We start from the raw sequence: 17,140 nt of genomic DNA, 5'->3' as shown, positions 1-17,140 counted from the left end.
TGATTCTTTTCCTAGTTCAAATTTTCTTCAAATCATTGAATCAGTGCTGCGTGTTTTAAGGTTGTGTTCAGTAGTCCTTCAGTTTGAGGTGTCAAAAAAATTTTTGTTACTTTCCCTCTATGCCAAACCCCCACAAAATCATTTAAATGAGAACCATTCATCAGGGCACAACTGCTAACCTGTGGCAGAATTGGGCTCAGCTGAGTGATTCTCCTGCTCATCTCAGTGGGACTCACTCCCTTGTCTCTCATCAGTTACCCACTTGGCCACTCTTTGGTTGATTCCGTGGAGCCTCAGCTGGGATGGCCCATCTGTTCTCTGCATGTTATCTCTTTTTCCAGCAGACTAACCCAGGCTTGGTTACATGGTGGTGGGATTCTGTGTCAGGGTGGATTTTCTATGATTAAATTGGAGTTGGACAATGGGGTTCTTGATATTTATTTGTGACCAGCATCTGTAAGACGAAGTATATGTGTGGAGAGGGAGAAGATAAACTGTGAAACAGCTCCAGCGAATCCTTACTCCTGTCCCTCTGGGAGCTCTGCAGTGTGTAGTGGCTGTCAGAAAGGCTTCATCTCCGGAAACACAAATCTTTGAGGTCAACTCTGAGGGAACTGATAATTGGCGGTTATCAGCTAACCACATGCCTAAAGTTGGCCAGTAAGTCCTTCTTTAAAAAGGATCTAGGAGAAGTTTCTCTGAATCTATCTCATTTCCTGAGGCAACCAGTGTACAAGCCCCAGTGTGTCAAATTTGCTGATGTCCCAGTGGTCGAAGGAAATCATATTGCCAAGGGCTGCACTAACAAAGGATATAGGCACACAGGATGGATGGCTTTGTGGCAGATGTTGCAGTTGCCTGTATGATGGCTCTGAGGTAGTGATGACTCTACAAGTAGCAGCATAAATTAAAAACAAACTGGCAAGCATATATTTTTACCTCTTCATGCTGAAAATTAACATTATTCTCCCTTCATTAATTTAAAAGACGTTTAGAAATAGGGAACCCAGGCGGAAAAAGTGGAAGAGTAACCACAGAGAACAAAGAAACAGTTTACTCATAACACTACTTTGGTGAAGCAGGAGAGTAGTGATGATACCTTCTCACAGAATTTGTGGAGCTCAGAAGAACATGCCTCATTCATGTATGCTTTAGATAGATATTTTGGATTAAAAATTATTTTTTATGATGTTAGGCCATTTGGAGGTGAATATGACCTAAATGTTTTTGGGTTTTTTTTTTTTTTTTTTTCTTGGTAAGGATTGACATTTTCAATTTGGCTTCTATTTAATTTTGTCTTTCCAAACAAGAGAGCTTCTAAATTCTTGACAGAAGGCTCTGAAGACAGAAGCAGCCTATACTTCTGTCTGTTTATGGAACTTTCTGAAAAATATATTCACAAGTTGGCAGAGACAGAGCCCACACAGCCTGGCAGAGCTGATTATCATGTCATAGCAAATGAAGAGAGCTCTAAGGCATTAAGAATTCTCAAACATTAATAGCGGCTTTCTTACAAGGCAGTTACATGAACTGACACTTTGGCAAAGGTAGCACATCTTGTTTATCCTTCCACTGATTGACTCAGAAATTTAATTACAAGTGCAAAGAATTCTTACTACTGGATTTAAAGTTCCAGGCTTTCATTTTTATTTGTGTGTGTGTGTGTGTATATATATATATATATATATATATATGCTCATTTATGTGTGTGAGTATGTGTATATTTATATATAGTTTGAGTTAGTGATAATGTGTTTTTCATTACACCTGAAATCACAAAATGTTCTTTTCTTTGGTTTCTAGTTGTGAAAATATCATAAAATGGGTGATTTTATTTCTTGCAAGCATCAGTTATTTAGGTAACTAATTTTTCTTTTAAGAGTGTACTGTAACTAATGAAAAGGAAATTTTAACACTCATTAATACTATAAAACAGTTACTCCAGACTGCCTACAATCTCATAGTGTAGTGACTGCAAATATTTCTGAGTGATTTTGTGTGTAATTTTCACAGAAAATGACAAGATAGCATTATAGCATCACTATGATGACTCTCATAGAGGAACTGGGATTTGAGTAGTAGCTAGTGTAGGAAAACACCATTTCAGGGTTTTAATAGCATAACTTCTTTCAGTTGACTCAGACGCATTTTCAGTGGAGCTAATGTTCTTACACATTGCCTCAGACATATAAATGTATCCCAAAACATTTACCTATCATATTTTTATAAGTTCAGGCTTCTTTACAATGGTTTTGGACATGGAAACCACAGACATAACAAATCATTCCCAGAGTAAGTCTGGTAGGTGGATAACAGAATCAAGTTTCAACTCACTGTCTCTTTCTTAGGACAAAGACTGGCACAAAACATAAAATATCCGTGGACAAGATGGGAGAAGCATAGCTTGTCATAGCAGATATAAAATAGGTGCTTTTGGTATATTGAAATACTCTATATATCAACTGAAATGTGGAATAAAATGGTAAGGTGGAAACAGGAAAACTTTGCTTCCACTTTCCATTTAAGTTCTATCTGTAGATCCTTTATTTCCTTAATCCTAGATGAAAATAGAAGAACTTGCCCTAGGATTCTGTCCAGGTAATATAGTGTCCACGGCTCTCCCATGGAATACAACAATAAGATCTGGAAAGAATAAATGGGGAAGGCATTTGAGGACAGAAAAGTAAATAGGAGCTGCCTGCTCGGAATTGAAGTACCACTGAACCTGAGTGATCTTACTTTGTACTTTCCTCTTTGTTCCCTGTAGTCACCCTACATGAACTTATCCTAGTTGGAAACCTGAGCTTGATGGTGTAGACAGAGCGTGATGGAGCATGATAGTGCAGACAGAGAACTCCAGGAGAAGCTTTCTCCTTCTGGCTTAAGGAGCAGGAAACTGAATTTCTAAAGGCCACAGTATGTTGGGAAAAAACGCTATAATTTTTTTTCTTTTACTTTTTTTCTGTACCCTCATGCCACAGACCCTTCCTTGATAGACTACAGTGACAGCAGAGAGAGAAACAATGTATTAACTTTAGGGTAATAATAATTCAAATTGAGATTTCTCATCGGAAACCATGGCGTTCAAGAAGGAACTTGCACAGCATGTTTAAAGTATTGAAATAAAAGAACAGTAAATGCAAAATTCTATAGCCAGTGAAAGTATCCTTCAGAAATGAAGATAAAATAAAGACATCTTAGATGAAGAAAAACTAAGAGAATTCATAGCCAACAAATATGCTCTAAAATTGCTGCTAAAGAAATTTATTCAGCCAGAAAGGAAATGATACCATAAGGAAACCTAGAACACTGGAATATCAAGAAGGAAGGGTGTGTGACAAAAATGATAAATATTTAAGTCAGTATTTGAAAATGTTTGGCAATTACATTTTATACATATATATGTTACATGCATAGACACGTGCTTCAGTTGCTAAACATGTTTTAATAACTCTAGCAGAAAATTTACATATATATACACACCCACATATATATGTATAATTTCACTTGAAGTAGAAAAATGTTAATTTTAAATAGCCCGTGAAAAGTTAAATGTGCATTTTTTTCACTACACTCATGCATGGCATGGTGAAAGTTCCTGGGGCAGAGATTGAACCTGCACCACAGCAGTGACAATACTGGGTCCCTAAATGTCTGCAGCACAAGGGAACTCCAAGTATGCATTTTAAGTCCTAGGATAACAACTAAAAAATTATGCAAAGAGAAATTGTTAAAATTACAATGATGTTAAGCTGGAACATAATATTCAAATAATCCAAAATAAAAGAGAAAAGGGGAAACAAAGGAATAAAAAAATACAAAAAACAAAAACTAGTAGTCCAAATCTACAGTTGCATTGTGTAAATTATTTAAAAGCACCTATTAGGAGATCTCTAATGGCTGAGTTGGTTAAGTATATGGCATTGTCACTGCCGTGGCTTGGGTTGCTGCTGTGGCACAGGTTCAGTCCCTGGCTCCTAAACTTCTACCTGCCAGGGTGTGGCCAAAAAAAAAAGAATAAATAAAAACTCCTGTTAAAAGACATACATTCTCAAAATGTATTAAGTGCACATGACCCAGAGTTTTCATTGTGGCTCAATAAGTTGAGAGCCCAATAAAGTGTCTGTGAGGATGCAGATTCAATCCTGGACTTGCTCAGTAGGTTAAGGATGGAGTATTGCCACAAGCTGTAGTAGGTCACAGATAAGGCTTGCATACTGTGTGGCAATGGATTAAGCCTGCAGGTGCAGCTTTGATTCGACCCCTAGCCTGAGAACTTTGATATGCCTCAAGTCTGGCATAAAAAGAGAAAGAGAGAGGAAAAAAAAAAAGACTACATGACCCAAATATATGCTGTCCATAAGAAACTCACTTTAGATAGTCTGTTCGTGGCTCAGTGGTTACTGAACCTGACTAGGATCCATGAGGATGCGGGTTTTGATTCATGGCCTCACGCAGTGGGTTGGGCTGTGGTGTAGATCACAGATTTGGCTCAGATTCTGTGTTGCTGTGGCTGTGGCGTAGATCGGCAGCTGGACTCCTATTTGGCCCCTTGCCTGGAACTTCCATATATGCTGCAAGTACGGCCTCAAACAATGAATAAATAAGAAAGTTACTTAGAAAATAATGATAAAGGTAGATTAAGGTCAAGAAGATGGGAAAAGTTATGCCATGGGAAAGCTAATCAAAGAAAGCTTGAGTAGGTATATTATCAGAAATAGATCTCAAGGCAAAGAAAATTACCAGGGATGAAAGAAGATTATATATTCTGAAAGGGTCAGTTCACCAAGGAGAAATAACAATCTTAAATATTTATATACTTAAAACTTCAAATAACCAACAAGGACCTAGTACATGGGACAAGGAACTATACTCAATATTCTATAATAACACATAAAGGAAAAGAATCTGAAAAAAAATAGGTGTATATGTATGTGGAACTGAATCACTTTTCTGTACACCTGAAACTAAAGCAACATTGTAAATCAACCATACTTCAATTAAAAACAAATAGAACTTCAAAATATGCAAAGCGAAACCTAAAGAACTTAAAGTACCCTAGAAGCTCATCTGTTCTTAATGGCATCTGCCACCCTTCTCTTTTGCACTGTCCCATTTTTATTTATTTTTGTGTGTGAATTATTGTCATTATATGGCTGAGGGATGCATAGTAAAAGGAAAATGAGACTTCAGTGGGCCAAGTTTGATATAGGAAACTCATCTGGTATTCATGAGTTTTAAATTTCTTCCACTTGTCATGTATCTCCACCTTGTATCTCCTGACTTTTTTTTTTCGTTATTGGTTATTTTTTTAATAGTTATTTCCCAATACAATTTTTTTTGTACTGAACAGTATGGTGACCCAGTTACACATACATGTATGCATTCTGTTTTCTCACATTATCATGTTCCATCATAAGTGACTAGACATAGTTCCAAGTGCTCCACAGCAGGATTTCAGTGCTAATCCATTTCAAAGGCAATAGTTTGTATCTATTAACCCTAAGTTCCCCAACCACCCCACTCCCTCCCCCTTTGGCAACCACAAGTCTATTCACAAGTCCATGATTTTCTTTTCTGTGGAAAGGTTCATTTGTGGATTATATTAGATTCCAGATATAAGTGATAATTACATGGTATTTGTCTTTCTCTTTCTGACTTACTTCACTCAGGATTAGAGTCTCTTGTTCCATCCATGTTGCTACAAATGGCATTATTTTGTTCTTTTTTATGGCTGAGTAGTATTCCATTATATATATATACCACATCTTCCTAATCCAGTCATCCGTCGATGATATATGGGCTGTTTCCATATGTTGGCTATTGTGAATAGAGCTTCAATGAACATGTGGGTGCCTATGTCTTTTTCAAGGAAAGTTTTGTCTGGATAGATACCCAAGAGTGGGATTGCTGGATCGTATGGTAGTTGTATGTATAGATTTCTAAGGTATCTCAGTACTGGTCTGCATATCAGTTGTACCAGCTTACATTCCTACCAACAGTGCAGGAGGGTTCTGTTGTCTCCACACCCCCTCCAGCAATTGTTATTTGTGGACTTCTTAATGATGGCCATTCTGACTGGTGTGAGGTGGTACTTGTGGTAGTTTTGATGCATTTCTCTATTAATCAGTGATATTGAGCATTTTTTCATGTGCTTGTTGGCCATCTATACATCTCCTAGGAGAAATGTTTATTCAGGTCCTTTGCCCATTTTTCCATTGGGTTGTTGGCTTTTTGCTGTTGAGTGGTATAAGTTGCTTGTATGTTCTAGAGATTAAGCCCTTGTCAGTTGCATCATTTGACACTATTTTCTCCCATTCTGTAAGTTGTCTTTTTGTTTTATTTTGGTTTCCTTTGCTGTGCAAAAGTTTGTAAGTTTGATTAGGTCCCACTGGTTTATTTTTGTTCTTATTTCTGTTGCTTTGGGAGACTGACCTGAGAAAATATTGATAAGGTTGATGTCAGAGAATGTTTTGCCTATTTCTCTTCCAGGAGTTTGATGGTGTCTTGTCTTATATTTAAGTCTTTCAGCCATTTTGAGTTTATTTTTGTGCATGATGTAAGGGTGTGTTCTAGTTTCGTTGCTTTGCATGCAGCTGTCCAGGTTTCCCAGCAATACTTGCTGAAAAGACTTTCTTTTTCCCATTTTTATGTTCTTGCCTCCTTTTCAAAGATTAATTAACCATGGGTGTCTGGCTTTATTTCTGGTTCTCTATTCTGTTCCATTGGTCTGTCTGTCTTGATACCAGTACCACACTGTCTTGATGACTGTGGCTTTGTGATACAGCCTGAAGTCTGGGAGAGTTATGCCTCTTGCTTGCCTTTTGTTTCTCAGATTGCTTTGGCATTCTGGGTCTTTTGTGGTTCCATATAAATTTTTGGATTGTTCGCTCTAGTTCTGTGAAAAACGTCATGGGTAACTTGATAGGGATTGCATCAACTATAGGTTGCTTCGGGTAGTATGGCCATTTTTACAATATTAATTTTTCCAACCCAGGAGCATGGAATATCTTCTCTTTTCTTTACATCTTCTTTAATTTCCTTGATGAATGTTTTATAGTTCTTGGCATATAAGTCTTTTTCTCCTTCAGGTGTATTCCGGGTATTTGATTTTTTTGGGGGGTGCAATTTTAAAAGGTATTTTTATATTCCTTTTCTAATATTTCATTGTTAGTATAGAAAAATGCGACTGATTTCTGAATGTTAACATTATATCCTTCTACTTTGCTGAATTTGTTGATCAGTTCAAGTACTTTTTGGGTTGAGTCCTTAGGTTTTCTATATAGGAATCAGACAAACAAAAGAAAGAAAAGGCATCCAAAAAGGAAAAGAGGTAAAACTGTCACTGTATGCAGATGTCCCATCATTTTTAAAATTCTCTTTCTACTAGATGATTCCCATCATTATCCAAATAAGCTATATTATCACCATCTTAATTAAAAAAATTTTTCTGGCCTCACATCACTATTGTATTCATTGCTTTTACAGTAAAGATCTGGTAAGAGTTGTCTGTTCCCTGTCTTCAGTTGCACTCCTCTAATTGCATCTTGAACATACTAACCAGGCTTATTAAATGCCCAGTGTTTCACAAAAATTGCAGTTCTCAAGGTCTCTGCATTGCCTAATTCCATAGTCATTCTTTCCTTCTCCTCTTTCTGAACTTTACGCAGCATTTGATAGTGCTGATCATTCCCTCCTTGAAGTATTTTCTGACTCCAGCCTCATTGACTGCTTCTTAATTTCCCCTTTTCTGAATCCACCTCAAATAACTGACCTGTGATCAAGGAAAGACTGTACCCCACAAGAGCTGCTTTTTCTAAATTTGGTCAATTTGCTGCGTTTTCTAATTGCTTAAGCCAAAACAAAACAAAACAAACAAATGAAAACAAACAGAAAAAGCACAATTCCATCTTGGATGCTTCTATTTAATCTTTTACATGAAATTCATAACAATCTAGTTTGAAATACATTCCAAATCATTCCTAATCAGATAAATTTTTTTTTTTCTTTTTATGGCCGCACCTGTGGCATATGGAAGCTCCTGGGCTAGGGGTTGATCCAAGCTGCAGCTACCATCTTTGCCATGGCTACAGCAACATCAGATCTACACTGCCACCTACGCTATAGCTTGTGGCAATGCTGGATCCTTAACCCAGTGAGCAAGGCCAGGGATAGAGCCCACATCCTCATGGCCACTATGTTGGGTTCCTAACCTGCTGAACCACAACTGGAACTCCTAAGTAGATAACTTTTGGATAATTCCACTGTCTAGCTTGTGTTCATGTCACCATCATCTTCACTTTGATTTTTGCACTGGCCTTTGAAAAGTCTCCTTCTGGACTTCCTGTGTGGCTCAGTGAGCTATAGCTCATTCACTGCTGCAGCATGGGTTCAGTCCCTGGCGTGGGAACTTCCACAGCCTGTGAATGTGGCCAAGTTAAAAAAAAGCTTTTTTATCCATGTTTTCATATCTACCCACTCTGTTTTCCATGTTACCCTGAGAGTTATCTTTCTAAAATTGAAGTTAGACCTTTTCATGTCTCTGTGATTCTACTCTCACAATAAAAGCCAAAGAACGTCCATATTAAACAAGGCTCTACAGAATCTTCCCTCTCCTGAAAATCTATCCTCAGTTCCTTCTCCTGCCTCACTCACCAGTATCATTCCAGCCACGCTGGTCATATTTTTCTTTGAATATGTAGAAAGTTTTCCTGCCTCAGACCTTTGTACCCACTCCTTTTTGATCCTGCTATGCTCTTCCTTGGTTATATTAATGGCTTTTGCTTGCAACCCTGTTGAAAATACTGATCTCTTATCACTTGATGACTCCTAACCAGCTTTTTTCCACACATTCTTAGTACTTTTTGCCATTTTCCATATTATGTATTTATTTGTATTTGTGTTTTATTTCCTGTTTTCCTCCAAAAGTGATTAAGCATTGTAAAAACAGGGATTTTTTTCCCCATTTAAAAATTGTAGTTGAGATGTAATTGACATGTTATATTAGTTCAAGTCTACAACATGGTGATTCATTATTTGTATATATTGTGAAATGATCACCGCAATGTCTAGTTACACCATACATAGTTACAATTTTTTTTTCATTGTGGTGATAACTTTTAAGATCTACTCCCTTATCAACTTTCAAAGGCACAATATAGTTAACTATCATCACTGTGCTGTACATTATATCCACATGACTTATTTTTTTATAACGCAAAGTTTGTACCTTTTGACTACTTCCTATTTTTTATCAGCAGTTTTCCTGTCACTGAATGTAGAGACTGGCACACTGTTGCCCAGGAAAGATGTGACAAATAAATAGTGGGATATAAAGGTGACCTTTATGCCAGAAACTTAGAGAAAGATCCAGAAAGAGAGTGGATGATGTATGAAAGGAGAACAGAGGCAATGAGAAGCCCCTCCATGGCTTGAAGAAGAGAAGTGACAGTACCTGAGACTTTTGTGGCAAGAATGGATTTTAAGGGAACAAGATTCAAGAAAAGTTAGGAGCCTAGTGAATGAATAGTCAAGCGAAGAGAGGATTTTGGCTTAGATGTGCCCATTAGTAATGCATCTGGCACTTGCAGCAGAGCAGGTAGTGTGTGATGTGCTGAAAGCTGGGATAAGAGGTTAAGCCAGTGGTATGATAGTATAAGCTAGGAGTGAGTGAGAAGCCAGTAGAAGCCAACAGATATATAAAATGTTTCAAAAAGAAAGAATAGTTGATGGTGCCAAGTATTCTAGAGAGGGAGTGTGTAGGTTAATGATATATAGATGGCTTATTAGATAAGCAATGTGGCATTTCGTAAGGTTCATAGAATACATTAATTCAGTAACAGCAACAATGACATGATACAAAACATTGTATTACACTTTGGCATGACACTAAATTTTATCAGAGAAGACAAAGTTCCAGAGCTAATTCTGGTGGTTGACACAGGCATTAAGTAATTGATTACAAATAAATCGCTTTATAGTTTTCAGAGACACCATTCTATAATCATTCTCCCTGGTAATTTTAGTTCAGAGAGTTGATTCTACAGATGTATTTCTACATATAAAAAGTAAAATATTTGGGGTTATTTATTGCACTGTCATTGATTGCAACATTATTTCCAATGGCAGTGTTGAAACAAGATGCTTGTCTGTTTATCACTGGGTAAATAAGTTATGTCAGTAAAGCTTCTTTGTGGCTGAAATATGAATGAGGAATGGATTTATGATGTGAATTGACCACTAAGACATACAGATGTGTGTGTGTGTGTGTGTGTGTGTGGTGTGTATATATATATATATATATATATATGTAAAAGAAAGCAAATTGCTGAATATTGTCAGTGCTATTAGCGTAAAAAAAAAAGCAGAAAAAAGAATACTAGTGTTGCCTTGAATATTACAGTATTTTCAGAATTTTCTTCAAGACAGTATTTTCCATTTTAGGGCTATACCTGTGGCATATGGAAGTTTCCAGACTAAGGGTTGAATCGGAGTTGTAACTGCCACCATAGCAACACCAGATCTGAGCTGTGTCTGTGACCTGTGCTGCAACTTGCAGCAACGCCAGGTCCTTAACTCACTGAGCAAGGCCAGGGATCAAACCTGCATCTTCATGGATACTATGTCAGGTTCATAACCCACTGGGATCTCTAAGACACTATTGATTGGAAATAGGGACTATATTGTATATAAAATAAACATTTAAAAAGTATACTTTTGAGAAGGAGTATAGAGTGCCTGGTTGTTTATTTTGTTTTTAATTGTTTTATCAGTGATCTAAAGCATTGATGGCAATACATGGCAGGACACCCTAGTGGGGATGGAATAGAACCCCTTATCATGAATCCTTCTAACTACATCCTCTTTTACATCTCCTTCACCTTTGCAGATTATTTATAGTGAATCTCTGGTCACTGATATTTATACAAACGGATCATACCCTTAAATGAAAAAAAAATTGCAATATATAGGCCCAGAAACATCTTTAGAATAAAATACGAATCATTTCCTAAAGAGAAGTCAGTATCAGTAATTGTTTCAGAAATTATATATTCTGGAGGTTATTACTTTTGTATTGAACTTTATCCATGGCCAACCAAAGTATTAGAATTTGTCTCTCTTATGAATAATGTGATACCTAATATCATTTACTTCTTATTAAATATGTAGCTGGTTCAATTTGAAAGTATTTAGTTTAGCATAAACGTAGTAGCTGTACACATTTAGCAAATCTGAAATGTCACTGGCAGACATTTAAAACACATAGTTTCCTACATGAGTATCACATTTTCTCTGCTATCAATGGGGATTAATAGTTGTTCAATTCTCTTCATGGAGAGGTTGGACAAAATATAAGGTTAAGTTTTGAGATGCTGGGTGTGGAGTGGTCAATCAGAAGAAGGAGCTAAACTTAAAATAAGCATCAGGCCTTTATTCATTTATTCTAACAGTATAAGCAGAAAGACAGATGGAGAGGCAGGAATATTCCATTTCTTCCTGGACTGTTATTGGGAAGTGCAGTCTGAGAACATGTAGCACAAGTGGGGGTAATCCTCTCACTGTCGAGGAGTCTTGAGTAAAAGGCTCCAGACATTTCATAGACCCAGCGAGGTTGGGGCTGGGAAAGGAGGAAGGACTAGGAGTAGAAAATAGAATGGAGAAGTATCTTAGTCAAGGCTCTTCTATCCCAAGTTCTTGAAAAGTGGCTTCAGCCTAAACTTCCACCCCCTCCATCAGGAGGTCTTTGAATGAAGGCACCTGGCTAGGAATAGTCAGGCTTCTGAGCATGGCTGGACAGAGAGGGAGGGACCTGGAGGAGGCAAGCGGATCTGGGTCCTCATCCACATCTCTCTCCAGAAAACCGCAGGGTGCTGGGTGCACACTAAGTCTGGTGTGCAGAGGGCTGCTTTCCCTTTTGAAATTTGTCAGGTGAAGCTTTGTGATCACCTAGGGTCAGGACTGAAAAATCACTCATAGGATTTGGGCCTGAAGCCAAACTTTTTAATAAGTTATAAAGCATTATTTATGTTTAAGCCATATATATTATTAATGCAATTAAAAGCATGAGTATACAAGAAATATTTCCTTGTACAGAGGAAATCATTCTATATAGTATTTAAATTTAAGAAAAATGTCATTCTTTACCCTTGCTGTATTTAACCTCTTGTTATGGGTAACTTTGGGGAATACTTTAATAGTAACCAGAAAAGAAATTGTTAGTATGATAATGTAAAGTAGTTTGAGAAATAATAATTATGCTGACTGATGCAAAGAAATTCTTCTTTTTGGGGACAGTGGGTATTGGACTGTGAAAATATGATTTAACATCTGAATAGCCTGGAAAATTTGAAGTGATTCCACGAGCAGGTTGTACATAATGATATTGTATGAATATATTAAGATTTTAAATATTTCTAAAAGAATTTGCTTTTGATTGATTTCATGTTTACTGTATTGTGAATGTCTGAGTCTAGTTGGAAATAGTATTTGGCCTCCTTATACAGCAGCAGATGCACTATTTGCATAAGTATGATGTTGTATGTGGGCTTGCGTTTTTGGATGCCTCTAGATTTATGGCGCCAAATTTTTATGCATATTGAGAAAATCTGATGTAATGGATGTCAGTGTAAAGAAGTTAATTTAGTTCCTTTTACAAATAGTGAATATTTTTATAGCAATTCTGGTATAATTTGGGGTATATAAATCAGTTTATTCATTCATTAATGTATACGCCTTACATAGAACATTTTAAAGTTAAAAAAGGCTTTAATATTTAGAAATCATCTTCTTTATTTCTCATTATGTTCAATTTGAATAATATGAACTCTAGTTTTCACTAAGATAATGGATGTTATCTTGCAACACCATAATTGAATATCAATGTAGATAATGTAAAGTAAGCATATTGACATACTTAATAATTTTAGAACTCATAATAATTAGGATTTTTTGGTATGAAAATACAGAGAAAAAAATTGAAAAACAAGTTTTTTATTGAAAATATAGTACTGGTCTATTTGTCTTAGGACTGTTCACTTCATTTAACTCTGATAAATCAATTAGAAATATTTAGCATTGTGAGGTAAATATTGACTCACATAGCTGACTTAGGTATTTTTGAGTTCAAATCGGTGCTATTTATTATATGGCTAAACAGAGACAAATTAATGAGCTCATTTTCCTCAGTGGAATTTTTTTTTTTTTTTTTTATTTCCCACTGTACAGCAAGGGTCAGGTTATCCTTACATGTATACATTGCAATTACAGTTTTCCCCACCTTTCTTCTGTTGCAACATGAGTATCTAGACATATTCTCATGCTATTCAGCAGGATCTCTTGTAAATCTATTCTAGGTTGTGTCTGATAAGCCCAAGCTCCCGATCCCTCCCACTCCCTCCCCCTCCCATCAGGCAACCGCAAGTCTCTTCTCCAAGTCCATGATTTAAATGGGTAATTAAACCACCGTGCCTTAGTATTGAAACATTTAAAATTGTATATCCATGTAGATATGTGTATGCATTATGTGCAGTTATGTATATATGCATATACACCTTATACATGTGCATATGTATTTATAATATTGCATATACATGTGTGTATATTTGTGAATATAGATATACATTTGTATATTCAGTACCTGAAATATGCATATAAATTATCTACCCTTCTTCAAGGAGTTTATACTCTAATAATGATGGAAACATATAAATAAATATATAGAAACATGTAAAGTATTTTGGAAATCAGAAGAGAGGCAAACTGAGCTGAGTGAAGTATGATTTCGGAAAAACATGGGGATTAGATATGATTAGGCTTTCTAAAGCCAGGTGAGAACTTAATGACAAAATGAAAATTAAAAAACTGTGGGAGGAGGTCCCATGGTGGCGCAGTGGTTAATGAATCTGACTAGAAACCATGAGGTTGCAGGTTCAATACCTGGCCTTGCTCAGTGGATTGAGGATCCGGCGTTGCCATGAGCTGTGGTGTAGGTCGCAGACGCAGCTTGGATCCTGTGTTGCTGTGGCTCTGATGTAGGCCTGTGGCTACAGCTCTGATTAGACTCCTAGCCTGGGAACCTCCATATGCAGCGGGAGCAGCCCAAGAAATGGCAAAAAAGACAAAAAAAAAAAAAAAAAAAAAAAAAAGCTGTGGGAAAGAGGAATGTGGTCACACATGCAGGAAGCATAAAAAAGAAGAATAAGATAAGATTATGTAAATGAAAAATTTTTTCTTTATTGATGATTAAGCAAGAATGGAACAGGTAAGGTGAATGGCATTCTTTTATGTGATGGAAGGGACTTTGGACTTTATCTAGTGGGACAGTGATTATATTAATCAAAGAAGTACATTTTTCTTTAAAGATACACTCCTGTATACACAGGTGAATAATAGATTTGATGGGTTAAGTTTGGAAGAAGGAAGATGAATTAGGTGATTATTGCCATTTTTTACCACAGGGATGGTGTAACTCTGAACAAAATATATAATGTAGTTAGAAAAAAATAGAAAACATAAGGAATGTTTATAAACTGTCTTAAAAATTTAGAAAATGGGAGTTCCCGTTGTGGCGTGGTGGTTAACGAATCCGACTAGGAACCATGAGGTTGCGGATTCGGTCCCTGGCCTTGCTCAGTGGGTTAAGGATCTGGCATTGCCATGAGCTGTGGTGTAGGCTGCAGACGCGGCTTGGATCCAGCGTTGCTGTGGCTCTGGCGTAGGCTGGTTCCAATTAGACCCCTAGCCTGGGAACCTCCATATGCCGTGAGATAGGCCCTAGAAAAGGCAAAAAGACAAAAAAGAAAAGAAAAATTTAGAAAATGTATCAGTACATTTTAAAATCTCTCACTCTTTTATTAGATATTTCAAAATAGATATGATTGTAGTTCCCCTTGTGGCTCATGGGTTAAGAACCTGACATACTGTCCACAAGGATGCAGATTCAATCCCTGGCCTCACTTAAGGTGTTGAGGATCTGATGTTGGCAGAAGCTGTGACTTAAGTTGCAGATGCAGCTTGGATCTTCTGTGGCTGTGTGGCTGTGGCATAGCTATCTTTACTTTGGTTTCTATCGCAGTGAGTATTCCCTTAGCAGCAGCAGGAGAAACTATACCTACCAGGCCTATGTCCCCAATCCTCCTTTATTGAGACCTGTGGAATGCGGGTGAGGCTCTGGTATGTATATATATATATATATATATTTCTCCTGTGTCCCTGGGCTGGAGGATGACAGACTGCCCTATTTTAGAAAAGAAGAAGGGACACCTTTTAATCAAATTTTAGGGTTTAAAAATTGGCCAGTTTGTATTGGGAAAAGAAACCTTATGTTTAACTCCTGAGTTTCCTGGTTTTCAGGAAATTTAGATATGCCCACTAGGGAAGATTTACATTTAGTTACAGGCTGGAGTTTCGCTTACTGTCAGGTGAAACCAGTTAATAAGGGGATGCCCCACAGATCTTTATGTTCCTTAAAAAGGACAGATAGCTTCAAGAGAATAAAAAATCAAATTCGTTGGAATATGTGCAGGGCAACGGAGGGGGTCGTACTGCTTAATGGTTCCCATGGAGCTGTATGGGATTGGTCCCCTAAGGGGAAGCCTGTCTGTATGGGCCATCAACCTATGTGTTCTGTTAATGAATTACTCTCTTGGATGATCTCCAGCCAATCAGCCAACAAAAAAATAATAACTAAAGCCAAAAGCCCATCATTTGGAAAGATTCAGGCCTTGTACCTCCCTATCCTCAATTTGGTAATAGCAAGCCTCAAGTTGACTTGTGGAAAATTCCTCTTAACTTTAAAAATATTCAAATCTGGGATGGAAATTATACTTATGAAAAGTCAAAAAAGGAATATCAATTAATTTTTACTTCTTATTGTGTTACTCCCTGTGAGTACAATTCTAATGTAACATCATGGGAACAAATTAAGAGGCATTTGCAAGGTCACTCAGATGAGTTGGTTCTGGACATAAAAAAAAAAAAAAAAAACTACAGACTAGAGTCTTGAGTATTCAAAAGACCTCTCTACAAAATATACCTCATAAAGAGATACTAGATAATATTCTGGAAGATTTAAAAATAATCCTTTAAAATGGTTTAAAGATTTTGGAGGAGGAATAATCTCATCATTAATTGCGTTTCTAGGATTCTTAATTTTCTATTCAGTCTATAGATGCACGAAGCAAACAATCCAAGAAGTAATGAAGAAAGAAGTTGCAAGATCTATTTTTGTCCTCCTGCAAAAACAAAACGGGGGAGATGTCGCGAGACATGTTTCTACAATATTTTCTTAGCCTCTTTGCTGAAAACTCCATCTTGTCCTGCTTTACTTTACCCCATCTTCCTGCTTGAAAAACAGTCATGGTGATGGTAAATGACTTAAGCTTAGGTACAAAGACCTAAAGGCATAAGTTATACATAGGGTCAGCTGAATGAGGACATAATGCGTTGGTCTAGGCACACCCGGACCTGTGCAGATTGTTTGCACAAGCATGATAGGTCCTCTAAGGGATAAGAGAAAGAGGAACCTCATGGCCAAGTGGTTTATGAGCGGTCTTAGCAGAATATGCATTAGCAAAGAGAACCAAGGTGCAAACTTAGGCATTCAGGGTTGCCTCAGATAGGCATGCCATTGCGGAAGCACAGTGAGGATTCTCTGAAATGCTATGCATACATAGCTGACTCAAATGGTAATGATTGTTAAATGCCTAAAGGTCAGAGTAAAAGCTTAACCATCTACCAGCTTATGTGACTTTTAAAATAATAAAAGAACTTATAAAATAATAAAAAAAAAAAACCCTATATCCTCCACTTATAGCCCCTTCCTCACTTGACTTAATCCTAAAGAGCACAATAAAAGCAGTGTGGTTTCTTGAGGCGGTGCTCTTGGTCCCTGAGACCTTGAGTCCCCCGGTTGGTTTCTGCCTTTACTTAAGATAAATGTCTCTGTGTTTTGTTTTATGTTAACTTTTTTCCTTAAGTTTCACAGCACCCATTGTTCTTTAGCCCCATCCTGCTGAGCTGGCCTTGGCAATTCCATGGTGTCTATATAAACCTAAAGATGTGTAATTTTGAAGAGTGAAAAGTTCCTATATTACAACATTTTAGTGGGGAAAAAGTGTTTTTGTCATTAGATTGAAGGCAG

At 37.0% G+C, this 17,140-nt stretch overlaps 1 long non-coding RNA gene across 1 annotated transcript in view; it reads left to right on the top strand.

Annotated features, from left to right (window-relative positions):
• LOC106507797 overlaps positions 1,708 to 17,140 on the top strand; it is an 86,573-nt gene continuing 71,140 nt past the window's right edge. The window contains exon 1 of the long non-coding RNA XR_002346824.1: positions 1,708 to 2,916. This is a non-coding gene — a long non-coding RNA (uncharacterized LOC106507797). The remainder of the gene's footprint in view (positions 2,917 to 17,140) is intronic.

Source organism: Sus scrofa, chromosome 8, assembly GCF_000003025.6.
Source record: "Sus scrofa isolate TJ Tabasco breed Duroc chromosome 8, Sscrofa11.1, whole genome shotgun sequence".
NCBI classification, from domain to species: domain Eukaryota; kingdom Metazoa; phylum Chordata; class Mammalia; order Artiodactyla; family Suidae; genus Sus; species Sus scrofa.
The sequence above is the reverse complement of the archived record's forward strand: the minus strand, read 5'-3'. Positions and strand labels throughout refer to the sequence as shown.